Source organism: Dendropsophus ebraccatus, chromosome 4 (genome assembly GCF_027789765.1).
Source record: "Dendropsophus ebraccatus isolate aDenEbr1 chromosome 4, aDenEbr1.pat, whole genome shotgun sequence".
NCBI classification, from domain to species: Eukaryota; Metazoa; Chordata; class Amphibia; order Anura; family Hylidae; genus Dendropsophus; species Dendropsophus ebraccatus.
In genome coordinates, this window is record NC_091457.1 from 149,579,589 (window position 1) to 149,593,255 (window position 13,667).

At 47.0% G+C, this 13,667-nt stretch overlaps 1 protein-coding gene across 2 annotated transcripts in view; it reads left to right on the forward strand.

Annotated features, from left to right (window-relative positions):
- The first annotated feature begins 8,282 nt into the window (after positions 1 to 8,282).
- Positions 8,283 to 13,667, forward strand: part of C4H1orf21 (chromosome 4 C1orf21 homolog) — a 57,602-nt gene continuing 52,217 nt past the window's right edge. For both annotated transcript variants that reach the window (XM_069968975.1, XM_069968974.1), the window contains exon 1: positions 8,283 to 8,503. The gene's annotated coding sequence lies outside the window, so the exon portion shown is untranslated. The remainder of the gene's footprint in view (positions 8,504 to 13,667) is intronic.

A 13,667-nucleotide genomic window follows, 5' to 3' on the forward strand; every position in this document is an offset into this window, starting at 1 on the left:
TGGAATCATGGAAAATAGAAATAAAATTTGTATTTTTTCTAATCATATGCGGGTGCACCTACATTGGTTTTTGAATGTTTGTTAAGGGTAGAAAATCTATTGTTATCACAGTTGTTACCTCATCTTTACCAGGTGACACTTTACAACCATTATTGTACTTTGATCAGGACCAGCCCTAAGGGAGCCTGAGAGCTCTGCTGTACAAGAAACAATACAGAAGAAGCCGTCTCAAACTCTGTGGGACCCTCCTAGTGCTATGGTATATGCTAGTGATATATGCCATAAATCTTTGTATTGGAAGTGACTCTTTGACCTCCTTAAGTGTACCTGTCATTTCAAGTTTTATAAATACCTGCATAGTTTGGTTACATTAACCCTTCAGAGCGGTGGCAGGTGATTTTAGTTCTGTCACTGCTGTTATTGAGCCCCTGAGAGTCCCCTCCATGGTACACAGATATTCCCTCTTCTGTACAATTCAGGGGGCAGGACCAGAGCTGGGCTGTTTGCCAGTAGCACACACACACACACACAGACACACACACACACACACACACACACAGACACACACACACACACACACACACACACACAGGTTGTTCCTTTCTATTACTTGTGTGGCTAAACATGGCACAGCACATACTCCTCTGTGCTATGTCTTTTATCAAATGATATACTGTAGTGTTGGTGAAAGTGCACTGAATAGCCTGGCATAGAGCTGGGCTGATGATTCAGGCTGGGTTCACACTACGTATATTTCAGTCAGTATTGTGGTCCTCATATTGCAACCAAATCCAGGAGTGGATTAAAAACACAGAAAGGCTCTGTTCACACAATGTTGTAATTGAGTGGATGGCCGCCATTTAATGGCAAATATTTGCTGTTATTTTAAAACAACGGCTGTTGTATTGAAATAATGGCCGTTATTTACTGTTATATGGCGGCCATCCACTCAATTTCAACATTGTGTGAACAGATCCTTTCTGTGTTTTTAATCCACTCCTGGTTTTGGTTGCAATATGAGGACCACAATACAGACTAAAATATACGTAGTGTGAACCCAGCCTCACACAGAAAAGAATTATGAATGGTGTGAAGTGGGAGAAGAGGTTACTGATGCATTGGTTTTGGCTGGGTGTATTGTCAGCAGATATGGAAGGAACAGCAGTAGCAGCAAGAAAGGGGTTAATCTAAGCACAACTGAGAAGCTAAAGAGAGGGGGAGGGGAGATTACTTTGGCACTGTGGACATATGTGGTGACCCCTGGTGTGGAGGTACGGCCGGTCACTTCCTAGATGGTAAGGTGTGACCCCAGTTCTATGGTGGTTGGCTGAGATACAGCCGGGCCCACTGATTTTATGTTGTGACACCAGTGCCCAGTGGCGGAACTACCGCCATAGCAACCGTAGCGGTTGCTATGGGGCCCGCCGCATCAGGGGGCCCGGTGCCCGATTCTGAAATGGATTGGGCCCCCTGACCAGACACTTGCAGCAACCGGCCGCTGAGCGGGCCTCCCGGGTGCTGCAAATGCCCAGCTGCAATGTGCCCGGCGTCCCCCGTCCGGAGGCCCCTCCCCGTCAGCGTCCCCTGCGTCCGTCCGGCATCCCCTGCGTCCCCCTGTCCAGTATAACATGCAGCCCCCGCCCCCATCCAGCATACCTTGCGGCCCCGCCCCCGTACGGTATCTCCTGCGTCCCCCGACCGGCGGTCCAGTGCCCTCTGTGGCTCCCGTCCTGCGACCCCACCCTAATCCAGCGGCCCCAGCCCCCCTCCAACATATTGTGTCCCCAGCAGCCCCAGGCCCCTCCCCCCCTCACATAGTGTGTCCCCAGCAGCCCCCCCCACCACCACATAGTGTGTCCCCAGCAGCCCCCCCCACCACCACATAGTGTGTCCCCAGCGGCCCCAGCCCCCCTCCAACATATTGTGTCCCCAGCAGCCCCAGGCCCCCCCCCCCCCTCACATAGTGTGTCCCCAGCAGCCCCAGCCCCCCCCCCCCACCACATAGTATGTCCCCAGCAGACCCAGCCCGCCCCCCTCCCACGGTTTGTCCCCAGGAGCACCCACCCTCCATACAGTGTCCCCAAAGTCCCCCTCCCCCGCAGTGTCCCAGGGACAAATTCCCCCCCCCCCCCCCAGTGTCCCAGCATCACCCCCACCCTTCCCCACAGTGTCCCAGGGCCAACTCCCCCCCCCCCCCCCCCATTGTCCTGGAGCCAATCCCCACCCCCGCAGTGTCCCAGAGTCAATCCCCCCCAGCCTGTATCACCCCCCCAAACTTAGACCATCATCCCCCCAGACCAGAGAGAAGAGGAAGGCGGGCAGAGCAGACACACAGGACCAGAGGACGAAACAGGAACCAGGACAGGTGAGATTACCCCCAGAAAATTACAACCCCCACTATGTCCTGCTAACAGTGCATGGTGGGAGTTGTAACTTTGCAGTCTGTGGACATTCAAGTTGCAGAACTACAACCCCCATCATGCCCTATTGGCAGTTCATAGCAGGGGATATACAGGACGACATCTCCCAGCATGGTGTGTGGTAATATACAGGACGACATCTCCCAGCATGGTGTGTGGTAATATACAGGACTACATCCCCCAGCATGCTGTGTGTGATAATATACAGGACTACATCTCCCAGCATGGTGTGTGATAATATACAGGACTACATCTCCCAGCATGGTGTGTGATAATATACAGGACTACATCCCCAGCATGGTGTGTGTGGTAATATACAGGACTACATCTCCCAGCATGGTGTGTGGTAATATACAGGACTACATCTCCCAGCATGGTGTGTGTGTGGTAATATACAGGACTACATCTCCCAGCATGGTGTGTGTGTGGTAATATACAGGACTACATCTCCCAGCATGGTGCGTGGGAATATACAGGACTACATCTCCCAGCATGGTGCGTGGTAATATACAGGACTACATCTCCCAGCATGATGTGTGGTAATATGCAGGACTACATCTCCCAGCATGGTGTGTGGTAATATACTGGACTACATCTCCCAGCATGGTGTGTGGGAATATACAGGACTACATCTCCCAGCATGGTGTGTGGGAATATACAGGACTACATCTCCCAGCATGGTGTGTGGGAATATACAGGACTACATATCCTAGCATGGTGTGTGGTAATATGCAGGACTACATCTCCCAGCATGGTGTGTGGGAATATACAGGACTACATCTCCCAGCATGGTGCGTGGGAATATACAGGACTACATCTCCCAGCATGGTGCATGGTAATATACAGGACTACATCCCCCAGCATGGTGTGTGGGAATATACAGGACTACATCTCTCAGCATGGTGTGTGGTAATATACAGGACTACATCTCCCAGCATGGTGTGTGGTAATATGCAGGACTACATCTCCCAGCATGGTGTGTGGTAATATGCAGGACTACATCTCCCAGCATGGTGCATGGTAATATACAGGACTACATCCCCCAGCATGGTGTGTGGGAATATACAGGACTACATCTCCCAGCATGGTGTGGTAATATGCAGGAATACATCCCCCAGCATGGTGTGTGGGATAATATGTAGGACTACATCACATAATAGGAGTTGTAGTTCTGCAACAGATAAGATGATGACAGGGTACACAAGGGGGAGACGGTGGCACAGTACACTAGCGGCCATATGGGTACATGTAGGGCTCACAACACGTTGCCGGAGGCAGCTGTGTACCTCCAGCCATAAGAGCGTCCACACATACAGTAATTATCTTGCCCGACGCAGCGTTTCTTCGTTCTTACAGCTGGGTGGGCCAGGTGAGGATGTTGGGCAAGGGGGGGCCCCATTCAGTTTTTTGCTATGGGGCCCCATGAATCCTAGTTACGCCCCTGCCAGTGCCTGTTGGGTGGCACACCTGCTTTTACTTTAAAGGGCCGGTTTTACCTTATTCCCCTGTGGTCAGTGTCCTGCCGGGTTGCTACAGGGTCCCATGGGATGATATCACGGTAAGCCGGAGTGGTGTAGTGACCCTCCCGGACTATTGGAACTGCCACCACAGAAAGGGGAAATGTCCCAAGGAGTCTGTGTATACTGTGTCAGTATACTGAGTCTCTTTACCATAAATAATCTCGTTTTTACTTGGAAAGTACTTATCTGCAGCAAAGTATACAGATTTTCTCTTGCGAAAACACTTGATAATACACTTGACAATACAGCAACCAGATATGTGATAGGGACACAGTGAAGAGTACAGTCGTGCTGACTGAGTTGCGTGTTGAGAGATACAAAGAATCAGAGGAGCAGAGAGGAGGATGTCATGAGAGTCCCAACCCAAGTAGTACTGCGCTCTGCCGGGATGTTGGAGGATGAGGTAGAAGAATACGTAAAAGAAGAAGAGAATATCTGTGCCAGTGTTTTGACCTTTGGGTCTTCGCACCACCGAGTTACCTGGGATGAGCGGAATGCTGAGGATTTCCTGCTGACAACCATGCTGCGAGATAGAGTTCCTAGGCTCTTAGCAACAGAATCCGCAACACTCTCTGAAACTGAACGCTCAGCATTTGACTCCTGGTGTCTGCACTAGGGAGGGAGTCCTGAAAAATATGGATACAGCCACATTCTATGGCGACATCCAACTTCTCCAGCCACCAGGAGGAAAATGCAGAGCGTTTGGGTTTGAAGAATGTTGCCGAACAGAAACAGATTGGCAAGTTCGCTCAACACTGTTCGTTAAGCTTTTCCCCTCTCCTGAACATAGCACATGGTAAATCCCACCCCAGTGCTTGTGTTCTGTCTAGTTCTCTCTGCTGCTCAAAGCCCCCTGACAACAGACAGTGGACAGCAGACTGCATAGAAGGGGGACACCTAGTGGCCAGGTCTTTAGAGCTGTTTCTCTGGATAATTTTTGGTAAATTAGATGACTTCTACATATGTTAGGAATTACATTTGGAAACCACAGTGACCACCTGAATGGGGTTGTCCCACCTGCTGAAAATTCAAATCGGCAGCGCTGTGTCCCCGCTCGCTTCCTGGTTTGGCGCGGGGGTGAACAGTGTTGGGTGGCAGCGGTGCTTAGCTGAATCAGCTCGGCTTTTCTACGTCTCCCGCTGAAGTTACACGTCTCCAGGGACAATCCAAGCCCGGGAGAAATGTATGACCTCAGAGGAAGACAGTAGAGAGGGAATAAATTATACTTACCGCTCGCTGAGGTCCTGCCCACCCAGCTAGCATCTCAGCCCGGTCATAGCTGAGAGCGGTGGTCAGGAACATATAGGTAAAGTCTGGAGAAAATTATAATTTGCCAACAGTCAGGGGGGAACATACTAAACAAGTGCTACTTACCTCTCCACAGCAACATGTCACAGGCTCCGGGACCCCCGCCGGAACTTATTTTCCCCCGAATTCTGATGTTATCACGACACAGCTAAAGAATTGCCCGCTCAGCCAATCAGTGACTGCAGCGGTGTCCTGCCCCAGTTACTGACTGGCTGAGCGGGCAATCCATCAGCCTGGTCATGATCAAGGAGATTCAGTCCTATCACCAACCATAACCCCCCAGGATAGACAGTCACACAAAATCTGTGAACCTGAATGTGTTACACTGGAAGCAATACACCTTATCCCAAACCCCAACCACATCCTGCTGTCTCCCCTGATATACCTGTATGTGAGCTCAGTCATCATGGACACTAATAGATGAAGAATGACAGACACTGAGTCAGGAAGATGTCATCACACGAGGATGAGGAGGGGGGACACCTTAAGCTATAGGGGAAATGTAACAGACATGAGCAAAACTATCAAAGTACTTTACTAAAAGTCACTTCTGTGCTTATCTGTTACAATCTGCACTTATCCGATATTCTGGCAGATATACTGTATGTATATACATGTTTTTAATTATTATTATTTTTTTGATGTTTTTAGTTGGAGTAGCAGCGGTAATGGGTGGCCGTGGCTCAGGCCCTCTGCGGCCACCAATGACTTTGGCATGAACTGCAGGGCTGCATAAGGGGCTATCCAGCCTTATATAGTTTCTTCAGGATAGGCCATCTACAGTATATAAGATTGGGTGGAGTCCAAGCACCCCCACCGATCACCTGTTTAAAGGGTGACATTTGTTTCACAACAGGTGCACTGCGCCCCCTTCTAACAGCTGATGGTCTGGTGCGCTGGGTCAGACCCCTAATAGTGTTGAGCAAACCTGTCAAAATGTTCAGATTCGGCAACGTTAGCCAAACCTGTGTTTGATTCCTCACAACCGCAGAAGTAGGATGCCGCCTTAAGGAAGCCCATGAAAACACAGATACAGACATTAAAAACATATGCTTTCTTCCAGAAACAGTGCCACTGTTGTCCCCAGTTCATTTGGGGTATTGCAGCTCCGTTTTACTCAAGTGAATGAAGCCGAGTAATACCACACAGAAAGTGAGGACAGGTGTGGCGCTATTCCTGGATGAAAGCGGCCATGTTTTCACAAATCTTGCATAACCGCTTTAAAGAGCCCCCAAACAGGAGCCAAGCTCAAATCTTCTCCTAGAAGAAGAGGACCCCTCTGCATCTATCTCCAGTAGGTGGCACTAGAGAGCCAGCTCTTTTTAGTCCGGAGGAGAGCTGCTTTGGCTAGGTTCACACTGCGTTTTCAGCATCCGTTTAACGCATCCGTTTTTTGCAAAAAACGCATGAAAAACGGATTGCAAAAAACGGATTCATTTGTGTGCATCTGTTTTTCCATTGACTTCCATTATAAAAAAAAACGGATCCGTTTTTTTTGGCGGACCAAAACGGACCAAAAAACGTTGCTGACCCTATTTTTCTGGACGTTAAAAAAAACGGATCCGTTAAACGGATGCTGAAAACGCAGTGTGAACCTAGCCTTTGCATCTCTTTTCCCACCTAGCATTGCATGGCCTATAAGATACAATATACCAGTATGGTTGTCTCCTCAAACAGACACGTCACCCTCTCTGCCCCACATCAGTATTTGTTAGACTAGGAGTGTGTTAGACTTATGGTACCTTTACACGGAGCGATAATTCGCCCGATCGCACGATTAACGATTTTGAATGAACAATGTTTTTTTTATAACAATCAGCGTTTAGACGGAACGATACATCGTACGGAAAAATCGTTATGTGATCGTTTAAGCCTATCTCACACATAGGTGAAATCGTTAAAAGACTGTTTACACTGAACGATCTGCGAATTTTTTGCGAACGACTAACGATAATTTGAGAACATGTTGAAAGATCAAAATGATTTCTCGCGCGTCATTTGATCGTTATCATGAAAATTCGAACGATAAATCATTCCGTGTAAAAGGACCATAAGCCTGTGATCACACAGTGGTATTTATAAGCCACAACCAGTGGGTTGAATACGTAGAAGAGAGATGCATTATACATACTATTGATTCATATATATATGTCACTATACAGTGACGCCTTAAAGGGGTTATCCAGAATTAGAAAAATAAGTGTTTTTCTAAAAACAGCGCCACCTCTGTCCTCAGGTTGTAAGTGATATTTTAAATTCAGCTCCATTCACTTAAATGAGATGCAATACCGCAGCCAAACTGAGGACAAGAGTGGTGCTGTTCTGGGAAGAAAGCGGCTATGTTTTTTCTAATACTTGATGACCCCTTTAAATAATAATAATGATATAAAAGTACTGTTCTTGCTCATGACCCTGGCCATATTACATCTCTCTCTCTCTCTCTCTCTCTATATATATATATATATATATATATATATATATATATATCTATCATCGTGCGTTATACCCTTAGTTACTCTTCCTTAAAAGCAAACGTCATAGAAAATTATTGTACCCCGCCGGCCACCCGTCACGGAGCAGTGAAGCCGATCGGACGGCCGTGCCGCAGCCCCGGCACGTCTCCTTATTCCCCCAGTATACTGCCGGTGAAGACCTGTGTCAGTAAACTTGCGTTATAGCCTCATAAACCAGACGTGCCAAGTCCCAGTGATCTTTAGCATCCGCAGCGCCGTTAACCCTTACAGCCCCGGAAGCTTTTCTCTATCGTAATATCCTCCTCATTTTTGAAAATTTTTTGAATTTCTTTCGTAGCAAACCGAAAGCCGAAGGATTCCGAAGACGGGCGACAAGGCGAGGGCCAGCAGGCGAGGATAAGGAAGGTTTGTGCCTTAAGCCACAGCTGTGTTTTGTGCCTGAGCATTATGAAGGCCTGCTAGACCGGCTGTCTAAATGAGTAGCTGTCTCTCACCCCTCCCATCCCCTCCCTTTTTTCCTCTCTCTCCTGTTCTTTTTTTTTTTTTTTTTTTTTTCCTCTCTTCTCTTTTCCTGCTGAGCGACTGCAAAAAGGAGCTTTTACACTTCTCTTCAGCCGCGTTCACCCTAAACCTCTATTCATCCCAGCCTCATTGCTGTTTTTTATTTTTTTTATTTTTTTGGTGGGGGGGGGGAATACATTGTTGAACACAGCGTCAGCGGTGGTGGTGGTGACAGCAACGACAGCAGCGGTGCTAGTGGCAGCAGCATCTGGGCTGAAAGGTAAGGGAGACACTGTCAATGGGGAGACGAATAAGAATTCCTGCTGTGATTTCTATTGTCTGCTGTTTATTTCTATGGAGGTTGCACAAAAAAAAAAAAAAAAAAAAAAGGCCTGCAGTCTCCTGTCAGACAGGGAATATTGGCTTCCTTGCATATCCCAGCTCCGCTCTATTTATAGCAGGCTGCTTGTTTATAAGCATCCATATTTATACCTATATGTATATATATTTTTGCATGCTTCTCCATTAACAATTCTCCATCGCTACAGATCAATATCGGGCGTCAGTCTAGAATTTTTATTATTTTTTTTTTTCCGCTTTCTAGGTTTTAAAGTTTTTGCCCTCTCTGCATCTGGTTGAACTTTGGCTTCTATTCTCGTGAATTGCTAATATACATTTTTTTTTTCCCCCCGACCGGATGAGTTAACTGTCTTCTTGCCATGAGGAAGATCCATAACTTCCCCTTCTAGATAAAACGTAGACTCTCCTCTTCCTGTTTTTTTTTCTGTTTAGGAATAAAGGGAATTTCCTGTTATAAATTGTGTTATGATTTTTATTTTTTTATTTTTATAGTGGTGTAAGGTGAGCTGTGAAATGTTACGCTGCATTGTGGAAGTAGTAGTGAGTGGGGGTGGGGGTGTTGTTCCTATAGCCTGGGATGTGTCTTCTGCATATAAACACACTGGCATTTCCTAAGATGAATTGTCTTTCATTGACTACAGTACAATAGGGCAGAAGGTGAAGACTAATGAACTCTTCCTCCGCTCGGTGCCGCAAGGGACGATGACCGACAGCGGTCTCTGATGGCTGTCAGTGCTACGTGACCTCCTGTTTAAGGGGGGTTGGGATACAAGTTTAGGTTGTTTTATTATATACTTGTGCAATATAATCTAAAATATAAGCAAAGCTGGGGAAGTATGGCCGCCTGTCCTGTTAGGTTCAAGAATATATTGTTTTCTTTCTATGTGATGTCATTAAATTTATATACCTGTTCATTATAGTATATTATAAGGCTATAAAGAGCCGTGTGCCTGCCGGCAGGATGACTGGTGCCAACAGCGTGGTGCAAGAACTTTTTGTACTTTTTGTTTTTTTCGACATAGTCCTTTACTAGACTAGTGTCTTATAGGTGGTGTTTTGTGTGTGTATCACAGATGCAAGTCCTGACCTGGCCGCAGATCTAATCACCTGAACTGACGGCGTCACCACAGGGATCTATCGCAGGGATCCATCTAGGATGCTGTCATTTCGGGTCATTAGCTCCGTAGCTGGGACTTGCAGCCATAATATGGACCCAAAAATTCATCTGTATTAGTCTTGTCTGGAAGCAGTCTATGGATATATTCACATTCACATGGATATATTCACATTCACATTCACATTCAAGTGTGCTGCAGATTTTCTGCAACTGATTGGATGTACATTCATTTGTTTTGGTGCAGAATCGCTGAGCATTTTCTGCAGTTGATCTGCACCTGTAAACATAACCTTAAAGTGACTGTACCGCCAGGCCCAGGCTGAAGCACTGGAGGCGGCCGACCCACCCTTAGTGGGAAGAAACTCCAGCCCCTCCATGATGTGACTCCATTAGAATCAATGGAACCCTATCATAGAGGGGCTAGGGTTTCCTCCCACTAAGGGTGGGTCGGCCCGCCTCTAGTGCTTCTCCCTGGGCCTGGTGGTACAGTCACTTTTAAAGGGGATATCTGGAGAGAATGAGAGGTCCTACCTTTTCTGCTCTCCAGCGCTCCGTTTCCTCTGTCTGCCCATCCGTGCTGACACTTCCGCCGACGAGGGGTAGGAGTGTATTGTGGGCATTGCAAATGAGCAAAACCACGCCCACACACAATGTTCAATAGCTGCCTGAAGTCGATGCGATACTGATAACGTTGATCAGCTATTGATCACTGCCTGCCCCCCTCTCGTCTATCATCACTACAGATAGGCAGAGAGAGGACGTGAAGCCCTGGAGAGCAGAAGAGGTAGGACCTTTCCTACTCTCTAGATATGCCCTTTAAGGCTCTATTCCATGGGTCGATTATCTGCCCAATCGGGTAGACATCACCCAGTGGGGTAGGGCCAACAAATGAGCAAACACTTGATCTGCTGTCAGACGCACATCCCCTACTGCAGGGATTGGGAATCTGTGACCCTCCAGCTGCTGCAAAACTACAATTCCCATCACGCCTGCACAGCTAGAGCTCAGCTTTAGCTGTCCAGGCATGATGGGAATTGTAGTTTAGCAACAGCTGAGGGTCGAAGATTCCTTTTACCTGCCTTAGAGCGACATTAGGGGGAGGGGGTCGCATTTATTTACACCAACGCCAACATATACCATGGCTGCCTAGCAGCAGCCCCAATTATTTTAGAGGCCCAGATGTTGTCAGCCAGTAACAACATTCATAGTTATTGGCTATGGCTGCTGTTAGTACGCCACGGTATATGTCAGCATTCCTCTTTGAGATGTACCAGCAATAAACTTGTATGACATGAAGTGAATGCAGCCTTAGGCCGGTTTCACACATGTATAATGCAGACGCGTTTCTGTCAGCTGTCAGCTGAGGTCATCAGATCTGCTGTCAGGTCACGACTTGCAGCCGGAATACAGATGTAAAGATGTGTTTGTATTATACCCGTGTGAACCTGAATACAGCCGCAAATGCTGTAAAAAAGAATAATACACTGCATCTACTGCTAGGTGATCCTTAGCAGCTAAGGGGACAGAGCCCAAAATGCAACCACAATTTTGGTGTAAAGTAAGCCGACCCATAGCTGCAACATCAAGTTAGTCAAGTTTAGATGCGCCAAAGTTATGATACAAGTAAACAGCTGCACGTACAATCCATCAGTCCACTAATATCTAAATCGGTACATGCATTAAATGGACATTTTCATTATCACGCTTAAAGGGGTATTCCACTTAAACATAACTTTTGATATGTTGCTGCCCATGGTGAGACTAACAATTCCTTCCATCGGCAACAACGGCCGTACTTTGTACGCCTGTGAACACTGCATATTGATCGATGGGATCCCGGCTGGAGCGTATATACATCGTATACGCTCCGGCCGGGATCCCGTGCGGCGCCGCAATTCAGTGAATTGCGGCCGTAGGAAACCCTGTCAGTTCACACAATGAAGCGAGCGGCTCCGGCCGCTTGCTTCATTGTGTGCTGTGGGAGGTTCTGATGCGAGCGCGCGCTGATGTGTCTGCATCAGAACCATGCGGCCGGAAAGATCATCTGGCCAGAAGTACCAGCCGGGATGGTCCGGACAGAGACCGGCTGTTCCGTGACCCGGCCGGGTCACAGAACAGCCGGTCTCTTACACCATGTGAACATGGCCTAAGGATGCGTTCACACATACAGGATCTGCAGCAGATTTGATGGCGCAGATTGGCGCAATTTGCTCCAATCTTATAAAGACCGGTTTAAAACAAAACTATGGGGGAGATTTATCAAACATGGTGTAAAGTGAAACTGGCTCAGTTGCCCCTAGCAACCAATCAGATTCCACCTTTCATTCCTCACAGACTCTTTGGAAAATGAAAGGTGGAATCTGATTGGTTGCTAGGGGCAGCTGAGCCAGTTTCACTTTACACCATGTTTGATAAATCTCCCCAATGATCGAATGAGAAATGCAGTTAAAGTGATTGTCAAGGATTAGAAAAACATATCCGCTTTCTGCCTGAAACAGCGGCACACCTGTCTACAGGTTACATGTGGTATTGCAGCTAAGCTCTATTGAAGTGAACAGGGCTTCAATATCAATCACAACCTGAGGATGGGTGCGGTGCTGTTTCTGGTAGAAAACAGATGTGTTTTCCTTAAAAAAAAAAAAAAAAACATTTGGGGGGCATTGATTTATATACATTAATAATATTTAACATTGGTAAGTGGTAATTTTCTCCTGATTTATCACTTACACAGGAGAATTAAAGTGACAGTCCTTCGTAAATGTTCAGTACATAACCTGGCTGTGTGTATGGGCTTTCCTTTTTTCCCACCTGTGTTGGTTTATGAATGTATGTTCAGCAGAAACTTTGTACACACGCCCAATAGTGAAACCTATATGTGAAGCACGCCCTGTAGTGAAGCACACCCAGATACTGCATAGGGGAACATGCCTTCAGCTCCCGATGTACTATGAGATTACCTCTCTGGTTACTGGATTTAGGTCCTGACTCCCTGGTAACGTCTTTGGACAGATCTGCTGTTTTTGATGCCGTATCCTACTATGCTTACTGGGTATGCTCATCTGCCAGCAACCAATGAGATTCCTTCTTTTTTATAGAAGAGAAAACCTTCAGAACCTTTTTCCGAACCTAAATGCTCTGCTTTTGGTTACCGGTGGCTGAAGAAGTTGGCCTGGAAAACATGGATGCAGCCATAGGCCATAGGCTGTATCATGTTTTCCTGGACTCCCTAGAGTTCTTCAGCCACCGTAGAACATTCAAGTTTGGAAGAACCCAAGTGTGCTTAAGTTTCACTAATCTTTTCTTTCAGACATCCACAATGGCCTCTCTTTTACTGTCCATTTGTAAGGATGTGTACAAAATAGTGGAAAAATACATCATGACATGGTGGGCAGAACTTCCAAGAGGAGCCTTAGATTTCATCTAAATATTTTCCCTGTCCATTATGGCACTATGATTGAGGGGAGGGTAGGGGTGGTGGTACAGAACTTGGTTTGCCTGTCCATTATGGTGCTATGATGTAGAAGAAGGTATTGGTGGTGGTACAGAACTTGGTTGGCCTATCCAATATGGTGCCAAGATGGAGGGGAAGGTATTGGTGGTGGTACAGAACTTGGTTTACCTGTCCATTATGGCCTTATGACAGAAGGGAAGGTAGCGGTGGTGGCACAGAACTTGGTTTGCTTATCCATTATGGTGCTATGAAGGAGGGGAAGGTATTGGTGGTGGTACAGAACTTGGTTTACCTGTCCATTATGGCCTTATGACAGAAGGGAAGGTAGCGGTGGTGGCACAGAACTTGGTTTGCTTATCCATTATGGTGCTATGAAGGAGGGGAAGGTATTGGTGGTGGTACAGAACTTGGTTTGACTATCCATTATGATGTTATGATGGAGGGGAGGGTAGTGGTACAGAACTTGGTTTGCCTGTCCATTATGGCCCTATGATGGAGGGGAAGGTATTGGTGGTG